At 43.5% G+C, this 10,491-nt stretch overlaps 1 long non-coding RNA gene across 1 annotated transcript; it reads right to left on the bottom strand.

The window, feature by feature from the left end:
- Window positions 1–3,598: 3,598 nt before the first annotated feature.
- Window positions 3,599–9,158, bottom strand: LOC141099187 (uncharacterized). Its single transcript, XR_012234440.1, has 3 exons — window positions 9,042–9,158; window positions 5,946–6,444; window positions 3,599–4,172 (listed from the first exon to the last, which is right to left on the bottom strand). It is a non-coding gene; the product is annotated as an uncharacterized lncRNA (long non-coding RNA).
- Between the last annotated feature and the right edge of the window lie 1,333 nt (window positions 9,159–10,491).

Consider the following 10,491-nt stretch of genomic DNA (forward strand, 5'->3'; position numbering starts at 1 on the left):
ACCTATTACTAACTTCTGATACTTTCGCTTCTGCTTTCAAACATGCCACAATCACGCCTATCCTTAAAAAGCCAACCCTCGACCCAACAGCCACGTCCAGCTATCGCCCAATATCTCTGCTCCCATTCGCTTCTAAACTCCTGGAGCAGCATGTCCACGCTGAACTTTCCTCCCACCTCTCATCATTCCACTGAGACAGCGCTGACCAAAATTACCAATGATCTACTTACAGCCAAAGCTAACGGACAATACTCTATACTCCTCCTTCTAGACCTGTCCTCTGCTTTCGACACTGTTGACCACTGCCTCCTACTACAGATCCTCTCCTCATTTGGCATCAAAAACCTTGCTCTATCCTGGATCTCCTCATACCTTTCCAACCGCACATTCAGCATCTCTCACTCCCACACTACCTCCTCATCCCACCCTCTCTTTGCTGGAGTCCCCCAAGACTCTGTTCTAGGACCCCTACTCTTCTCAATCTTTACACTTGGCATGGAGCAACTCATAAAGTCCCATGGATTCCAGTACCACCTTTATGCCGATGATACTACCTCTCTGGCCCAGACGTCACCTCTCTATTGTCCAGAATCCAGGAGTGTCTATCAGCCATATCCTCCTTCTCCTCTTGCTTCCTCAAACTCAATGTGGACAAATCTGAACTGATCATCTTTCCCCATCTCACATATCTACCTTACCCGACCTATCTTTAACAATTGACAACATCACGCTTTCCCCAGTACCAGAGGTCCGCTGCCTCGGAGTAACCCTTGACTCTGCCCTGTCCTTGAAACCACACATCCAAGCTCTTTCCATCTCCTGTCGCCTCCAGCTCAAAAATATTTACAGAATCCGTCCCTTCCTCAACCCTCAATCTACTAAAATGCTTGTGCATGCCCTCATACTCTCCTGCCTCGACTATTGCAACATCCTTCTCTGTGGCCTCCCTGCTAACACCCTCACACCTCTCCAGTCCATCCTTAACTTTGTCACCCACCTAATTAATTTCTCTCCTCGGTACTCCTCCTCTTCTCCCCTCTGCAAATCTCTTCATTGGCTCCCATTCCCTCAGCATATCCAATTCAAATTACTAATACCGACTTACAAGGCCATCTATAACTTGTCTCCTCCATATATCTCTGAACTAATCTCCCGATATCTTCCCTCACGTAATCTCCGGTCCTCTCAAGACCTCCTCCTCTCCTCCACACTTATTCGCTCCTCACCCAACCGCCTCCAAAGACTTCTCCCGAATATCCCCCATCCTCTGGAATTCTTTGCCCCAACACGTCCGACTATCAACCACATTCGGATCCTTCAGATGGAACCTGAAAACTCATCTCTTCAGGAAAGCTTACAGCCTGCAATGATTCCCGCTGCCTCCCCACCACTACTGGAGCTACCGCCTCACCATCAGAGGAGCTGCTGAAACCCTCCAACCTACTGTCTCCTTCCCAACCATCCTGTAGAATGTAAGCCCGAAATGGGGTCCTCTCTCCCCTCAATATCAGTCTGTGATTGTTAGTTTGTTTACTGTAAGTGATATCTGTAATTTGTATGTAACCCCTTCTCATGTACAGCACCATGGAATCAATGGTGCGATATAAATAAATAATAATAAAAATAATACTTCAAATCAGATGGAAGTGATCCAGAGATGGCCACAACCCTCTCGAATATGCAGGTCAGGACATTTCTAGATAAGGCTACTATCAAAGATTTGTCCCTAACGTTGCCGTGATAGCTGCCCTGATGATCGATCTTCTGAAAGGGACGAAGTCGGCTATGGCAAAGTGGTCCCTGGAAGCTGAGGCAGTCTTCCAGGAAATGAAAATGGTCCTCTGTAAACAGCTAGTTTTGGTGGCGCCTAACTTCTCCAAAGAGTTTATGGTCCAGACGAACGCATCAGTTGTCGGTTTGGGAGCAGTTTTGTCCCAGAAGATTAACAGAGAGGAACACTCTGTAATGCACCTCAGTCGGAAGCTGTCGCCATGTGAGAAGAACTACTCCATAGTGGAAAAAGAATGTTTGGTCATCAAGTGGGCGTTGGACACTCTGAAGTATTACCTGTTAGGTAGAAGGTTCAGGTTAGTGCCGGACCATGCCCCACTAGAGTGGATGTAAGAGAAGAAGGGAAACAATGCTCAAGTAAAGAGGTGGTTCCCAGCCCCACATGATTTTAGTTTTAAGGTGGAGCAACAACATGGGAATGCAGATGCCCTATCAAGGGTCCATTGTATGTTGGCATAAGGTGCCAAGCACCCCGGCTTTGGGCAGAGGAGGGGTATGTAATGTGGCAGCTGGATAGCTCGTGGATTATAGGTATGTTTCCCCAATGTACCAAGCCTTGGTGATGTAGGACCCAGAGAAGTAGGCTCCAGTACACTTACTGTAGTGCTTAGAGGTGTTTTAAGGAGCCTGGATTATGGGACCAAGTTTTACGAGCAGCTGTAAAAACCTGGGTGGGATCGGTTGCTCACTTGCCTCCAGTCAGTGTCTTGGATTGTCTGATTTAAAGGCCCTGTATCACACAGCGAGATTGCTAATGCGTCACCGATTTTGTGACGCAACAGCGATCTCACCTGCGATCTCGCTACATGTGACACGCAGCAGCGACCGCCCCCCCTGCTGGATATCGCTGATCGTGCAGGAATGTTCTGGGCCATTTTTTCGTCGACGGCATCCCGCTGGCCAGCACGCATCGCTGTATTTGATCACTGGATCGTTGCTGCGTCGCTGAAGAGATCTGCCTGTTTGGCAGTTAATAGCGATCATTTAGCGACGCACGAGCGATCCTTACCAGGTCGAATCGTTGTCGGGATTGCTGGTGCGTCACTAAGTGTAATGGGACCCTAAGGCAGCTCTAGCTGCCTCAAGGTTGTCTGTGTGTTTTGCAAGGTGAGGAAGCCTTTCAAGTGCTGCTCAGACCATGCTGGAGTCTGAGAGGAAAAGAATAACATTTAAACGGCTGAGCCCTGTGTTATATGGACTTGTTATTTTCTGTTTTGCTCTGTGATACCTTTGTTTACCTGGAAGAGGCTGCTATATGTTTGTAACCCTGGCGGTTCATGAACTTCTTCTAATAAATCGCCTGTTTGTTTTGAACCAATGAACTATGTTCCGTGTGTGAACCAGCATCTACCGCAGAGCCGATCCCTCACAGTGCCTTTGGCATTTTGACCGGTACATGGAGACTATTGTTTAATGTCCTGCAATTAAGCATGCAAAGTGTCAATGGTGTCATTAAGGCCTGTGTAATACTACACAATTTTACCTATATCCACAATTCGCCTGTCTGTGGATGCTAAGGGAAGATTGGCTAACATTCCTGGTCCAGTTGCAAAGGCTTTGGCTAGACGCAGGGATCCTTCAGGCTTCAAAGTTCATGAAGTTCTTGCGGATTATTTTCTGACGCTTGAGGGGTCCACACTATGGCAAGAAAATTTAGTGTTGTGATGTTTACACTATTATGCCTTTTGGTTATGAGTGTTATAATACCCCAAATCTATGTAAATAAGTGTATTTGTTAAGGAATATAAATATTTGTAATATTTGTTATGGAATGCAGAGATAACACATTAATAATAGACAAGGTAACTTTTCTTCATAAACTAACAACTTATTTATTATTATTATCAACCGCAAACCAGAAATCAAGTCTTAATTCAAGCAAAATGTTATAGAGAATATGACAACCAAAACAAACCTGCAATACAGTTACAAATTAAAAAATGAGGGGGTTTATGGGGATGAGGAGGGTGGACTGGAAGATGGTTGAGGTTGGGTTGAACGCTGAGAGGTTACTACATTTGGCAAAAAGGGTGGAATTGGGTTGTTAGGGGGTGGTATGGGTATTGTTGTGGGGGTCATAGTTAACAGGTCCAGTAGATTCATATTCTGGATCCTGGTGTGGTGGCAAGTAGTGTCTGTGCCTGCAATGGGCAACATTGTTGCTGGTGTTCCTGATGCCTCAGAAGTTCCTGTGACTGGAGGATGTCTTGAGGATGATGGAGGACCAGTTGAAGGAGGATGACTGATGGAAGGAGGATGGCCTGTGGCTGGAGTGGGGTTGAAGAAAGATGACCTGAGGCTGATCTTGGTTGGCCCCGAGCAGACACGTGGCTGCCTGCCTGCTACCAGTGTGCCCATCTCAGCTGGCTTCTTTCTATGTACTGAAAGATATCTTGTAGGTTACTGGGTAGAATTGCACCATCTACAGCTGTGGCCAAAAGTATTGACACCCCTGAAATTCTGTCAGATAATACTCAGTTTCTTCCTGAAAATGATTGCAAACACAAATTCTTTGGCATATTATCTTCATTTAATTTGTCTTAAATGAAAAAACACAAAAGAGAATGAAGCAAAAAGCAAAACATTGATCATTTCACACAAAACTCCAAAAATGGGCCAGACAAAAGTATTGGCACCCTCAGCTTAATACTTGGTTGCACAACCTTTAGCCAACATAACTGTGACCAACCGCTTCCAGTAACCATCAATGAGTTTCTTACAATGCTCTGCTGGAATTTTAGACCATTCTTCTTTGGCAAACTGCTCCAGGTCCCTGATATTTGAAGGGTGCCTTCTCCAAACTGCCATTTTTAGATCTCTCCACAGGTGTTCTAAGGGATTCAGGTCTGGACTCATTGCTGGCCACCTTAGAAGTCTCCAGTGCTTTCTCTCAAACCATTTTCTAGTGCTTTTTGAAGTGTGTTTTGGGTATTGTCCTGCTGGAAGACCCATGACCTCGGAGGGAGACCCATCTTTCTCACACTGGGCCCTACATTATGCTGCAAAATTTGTTTGTAGTCTTCTGACTTCATGATGCCATGCACACGGTCAAGCAGTCCAGTGCCAGAGGCAGCAAAGCAACCCCAAAACATCAGGGAACCTCCGCCATGTTTGACTGTAGGGACCGTGTTCTTTTCTTTGAATGCCTCTTTTTTTCTCCTCTAAACTCTATGTTGATGCCTTTGCCAAAAAAGTTCTACTTTTGTCTCATCTGACCAGAGAACATTCTTCCAAAACGTTTTAGGCTTTTTCAGGTAAGTTTTTGCAAACTCCAGCCTGGCTTTTTTATGTCTCGGGGTAAGAAGTGGGGTCTTCCTGGGTCTCCTACCATACAGTCCCTTTTTATTCAGACGCCGACGGATATTACGGGTTGACACTGTTGTACCCTCGGACTGCAAGGCAGCTTGAACTTGTTTGGATGTTAGTCGAGGTTCTTTATCCAACATCCGCACAATCTTGCGTTGAAATCTCTTGTCAATTTTTCTTTTCCGTCCACATCTAGGGAGGTTATCCACAGTGCCATGGGCTTTAGACTTCTTGATGACACTGCGCACAGTTGACACAGGAACATTCAGGTCTTTGGAGATGTACTTGTAGCCTTGAGATTGCTCATGCTTCCTCACAATTTGGTTTCTCAAGTCCTCAGACAGTTCTTTGGTCTTCTTTCTTTTCTCCATGCTCAATGTGGTACACACAAGGACACAGGACAGAGATTGAGTCAACTTTAATCCATATCAACTGGCTGCAAGTGTGATTTAGTTATTGCCAACCCCTGTTAAGTGCCACAGGTAAGTTACAGGTGCTGTTAATTACACAAATTAGAGAAGCATCCCATGGTTTTTTGAACATTGCCAATACTTTTGTCCACCCTCTTTTTTATGTTTGGTGTGGAATTATATCCAATTTGGCTTTAGGACAATTCTTTTTGTGTTTTTTAATTTAAGACAAATTAAATGAAGATAATAATACCAAACAATTTGTGTTTGCAATCATTTTCAGGAAGAAACTGAGTATTATCTGACAGAATTGCAGGGGTGTCAATACTTTTGGCCACAACTGTATTAAGTGAAGAATTGCTATTTTTGTTTGTATTCTGATTTGTGAGGGTATTTGGTACAGATGTTGAGTCAAACTTCTACAAAAGGCATCCTCACCATCATCACTTATTGTGGACGATATATAGACCATCACTCGGCTATCAATCTGCTGCCATGTGGGGTTGGTGAGAGCCTCCCTCCTTCTTCTGAGTCGGCGTGGTATGAGTCGTGCCTGTGTGGATGTGTCAAGGGGCAAGATGGGGCTACTACTCCTCTTGTTCCGTTGCTACCTGCTATTCGACTGATGAGCCAGGAGCCTCCTCTTGTGATGGAACAAGCTCTGGCTCAGACACTGACTCCCGTTCCCATTAGTGGGATTCTGTTCTATAATGTAATTGAAATTATAAAGTTACTCAATGTTACAAATATTAACAAACAAACCCAAAACCAAAACACACTTACTGTCTTAATTTCATGATAGATACTAAAAAATTTAAATGAGCCATTTTGAGGTATGGTCGATTTTTGAGTGCCCCCTCGCCACTTTTGCCTCGCTGCTGCTGCTCCCTTCTATACTGGTTTCGGCAGTTTTTCCATCTTCGAGTCACATCATTCACTGAAATATAATCAAAGTTTACATTTAAAGTTATTCTAAAAGGATCAAGAAGGTCACAAAAAGGCATACTTAATATTAACTTACACACCATTAAACATGCTTTTTGCAATATGCCAGTCTTGTAGAATTTAAGTAGAAAAATGGTACAATCACAAAGCAAAGAAATACTTAAAAATCCCCATTTGGACATCAGATGTACTGTCAGCATATTGTAGATACATTTGGCGACATAGATATGTCCACGCCACATTATTGGTACTTTTGTTCTGGTATCCAGAGTCCCTGGGGTCCCAAAGCTCGGGACACTCCTGTACCAGTACCAAAAGCATTTCTACATTAATAAAACATAGCATTTCAAACTTTGCCAGAAACCCTGTGGTGGCGTGTTTGTTGAAGCCTGCTAACACTTTCCTGTGTGTCACTTCTGCCATGGGATGATTGAATAACTTTTTTTTTATTTTGTCATTGATCCGTAAAAACCGTATGACATATGGATGGTCTGTGTGCCGTTCATTTTTTATCTAATAAAGTAACTTGGCACTCAACTTGAATGATCCTTTTTTGAAAAAGAATTTTATTGTGTGCAGTCTTAGAAACATTTCGGCCCACAACAGGCCTTCGTCAGTCTGCTGCTATAAAGATTGGTGCAGGTGTGCACTGTGCACTCGCTTGATGTTGTTGCGTGTTGTGCTGGTAAACCAGCCAAACCCAATATGTGTTGGTTTTGGTGTAGTGTCTGACTCCTTAGGTTCAGATTGGGATCATGCAAATGTAAGATGCTTGGCTTGTTTAATTTTTCTTTATAAGGCTTTATATTCCAAGGCCCATATGGGGCATGAAAGGCAGGTGTTAAGTTTATAAGGCTATGTGTTCTTGAACCAAAGGTCCATATGGGACTGTAGATGAGAGGGAGCACCAAATAAGCAGTATGGTCACGGTGGTGGTATCCCCTAGAGCATGTAGAGGTCGGCTTGGGGTATGCAGGTCCAAACGCGGTATCCACCGCTAGGTCTGGGTAACCTACTTGTGCATCCTGTGGTAGTGCCACGCTATACTCATCACAGTTCATTTTTTATCTGGCACCCATTAACATGCATTGGCAAGTCTCATCCAAAAAACGCAGCCACTGGCAGCATGCTTCGATTTTTTTCTCAGTCCAATCCGAGCTGAGAAAAAAAAAATCACAAATAATCACAGAATCATTGACCAACATTAGTCAGAGTGCAATACAATTTTTTATCTGATTGCACTCGTCTGGTTTAAACACAGATGAGTATGAGCCCTAATGCTGATAATATTTTTAACATGGGTACGCTGATGGAGTACTGAAAATTGAAAGGAAAAAATCCCTTTAAGAAGTTAATAATGAAAGCCCCTATTAAGATTCTCCTTTTTGCCACAATGTGCCCGGGATTAAGTCCTGATATGCTATGGTCTGAGGGCAGAGAGGAGTGCTGAGGAGACCTGAAGGCATAGAAGAGCACTGAGGAGATGAGTGGATGACATGAGAGTAGGGAGGAGAAGGGAGTAGCTGGCGTAACAACAGATATGGAAACTAAGGAGACAGCCTGAGCGCTGTGTGGTATGATGGCCTGAGGGCAGAGAGGAGTGCAGAGGAGACAGCCTAAGGGTGGAGAGGAGTGCTGAGATGATGGCATAAGAGCAGATTGAATGCTGAGGTAATTACCTGGAGGCAGAGACTAGCACTAAAGAGACAGCCTGAGAACAAAGAGGAGCATGAGGAGAGAGTGAGAGCAGAGAGGAGCACTGAGGAGATGGCCTGAGGGCAGAGAGGAGCACTGAGGAGATGGCCTGAGGGCAGAGAGGAGCACTGAGGAGAAGGCCAGCGGGCAGAGAAGAGGGCAGTTGGATCTTCGTCCATTCGTACCAATTTATTCCTTAAATTAGTTTTGTTGTTTTTTAAGAAGGAAAGACAAGGATTTTTGAATTCCACTAATGATTTGCCGCATTTTTTTGATTCACTTCATCCCTTTTCTGCATATGCTTTTATAACTCATATTTAATCTCTTTCATTTCTCCACTGTATTTCTTATGCATCTCTTCTGTATCTATTACTTATGTCTATTTTCTGTTCTATCTCATCGTGCTTCATTTAACTTCCAGCTTGCCAACTGGGGATAGCGTCACTTCCGGCTCCATGCCTTGGTCTTCTCTAAACTCTGCAAGAAAGGCGGGACCCCAGCACGTCACTTTCGGCACAATGGCATCGTGACTTACTTGTTTATTCCTAGTGTACACACCAGATGTGACGTGCACTTACCATTTAAAACGCTATAGAGCAGCATTTTGTAGCACATTTTATCATTGTGGCGGATTTGTTTTTTGTATTGTGGAGCACACACTTTCTTCTTCCCGGTGATCTCATAAGGGTCTCTACATTTGTTCTACAACTTTACACTATTTATCTAAGGTCTTCGGGTATTTCATTCAAATTGATGTTTCAGTTCGATTGTTTCTTTGCCTTTTTCAGCTTTTGCTTTCCTTTTTGTATCTGGTCTCTCCTTACCTATATGCCATACATATACAGTAGGAAAAATAAGTATTTGATTCACTACCGATTTTGCAAGGTTTCCTACCTACAAAGAATGGAGAGTTCTGTAATTTTCATCATCGGTACACTTCAACTATGAGAGGCAGAATCTAAAAATAAGAAAACAGAAAATCAAATTGTATGATTGTATAAATAATTAAATTGCATTTTATTGTACGAAATAAGTATTCGATCACCTTCCAACCAGCAAGAATTCTACCTCTTACAGACCTGTTAGTTTTTCTTTAAGACGCCTTCCTATTCTGCACTCATTTCCCGTATTAATTGCACCTGTTTGAACTCGTTACCTGTATAAAAGACACCTGTCCACACAGTCAATCAATCACACTCCAACCTCTCCTCCATGGCCAAGACCAAAGAGCTGTCTAAGGACACTAGGAACAAAATTGTAGACCTACACAAGTCTGGGATGAGCTACAGGACAATAGACAAGCAGCTGGGTGAGAAGGCAACAAGTGTTGGCACAATTATGAGAAAATAGAAGACACACAAGCTGGGGTGTGGCCTCCCTCTCCTGAGCTGGAAATTGTATTTAAAGGCTTCCCCTGACTGGTGTCCTAGTGGTTGGAACCCGGTCCTTGTCTGCCCTTATTCACACAGACGTCAACTTTGACACATGATAAGGTTATTAATACTAGACAGTGTAGGACCGCCCCGACCACAGAGTCACCTTGTCGATGGTGGGACGGCTTTTATGCTATGTTTGATCAAATACAGTGTTACTAAGAACTCTGTATGATTTAAATGCACTTTTGCTTTTTACTTATTTAATTATAGCAGGGTCCTTTCATTTTGTCTTTTGTATGCTGCATGTGTACCAACTCAAACCAAGCTCAATTTTTGTGTTTCTTCCCATATAAATGTAGGCTTTAGCCAAAGAGAAGATTTGCACAGGCAGATTCCCAGCAACAAGAATTGCCTTATCATGGCTGCCGGGTACACATGAATTGGTCAATTTACACAGTAAATGCAATTCAAATTTCATATATTTCATGTTTGCATGATATAGTGCTACAGAGTGTTACTTTATTTGTTGGTTATATATGGAGATGGCTTCTCTTAGTAAGCACCTGTTTACACCTGTTTTCTGTTTGGATATGCCTGTCACCTGTTTTCTGTTTGGATATGCCTGTCAGTCTTTTGATATTTGTTTACTTAAGCTCTCTGACTGAGCACTCCACTGCTCAGGCATTTTAATTACAGCAGGATCCTACCTTTCCATATAAATGTAGGTGTTAGCCCAGGAGAGTGGAAATCTGGCCTTCTGATTTGCCACTGAAACACAGTTTTAGCACAAATGATTTGGAGTAGCTATTTGGGCCTCGTGGCTGGACAGCTATATTATGCCTAACCAGAGGCATAGCTAGGGTTTTAGTTTGGTGGGGAGCGAAACTTCTTAGTGGGTCCTTAGCCAGGTAACCTTGACTACATCTGGGTGATGCACCCTCACAGTGGAGGACAACCTCAGCAGATGA

This window comes from Dendrobates tinctorius, unplaced genomic scaffold, assembly GCF_039654945.1.
Source record: "Dendrobates tinctorius isolate UK_male_01 unplaced genomic scaffold, ASM3965494v1 ptg000098l, whole genome shotgun sequence".
Taxonomy (NCBI): Eukaryota; Metazoa; Chordata; class Amphibia; order Anura; family Dendrobatidae; genus Dendrobates; species Dendrobates tinctorius.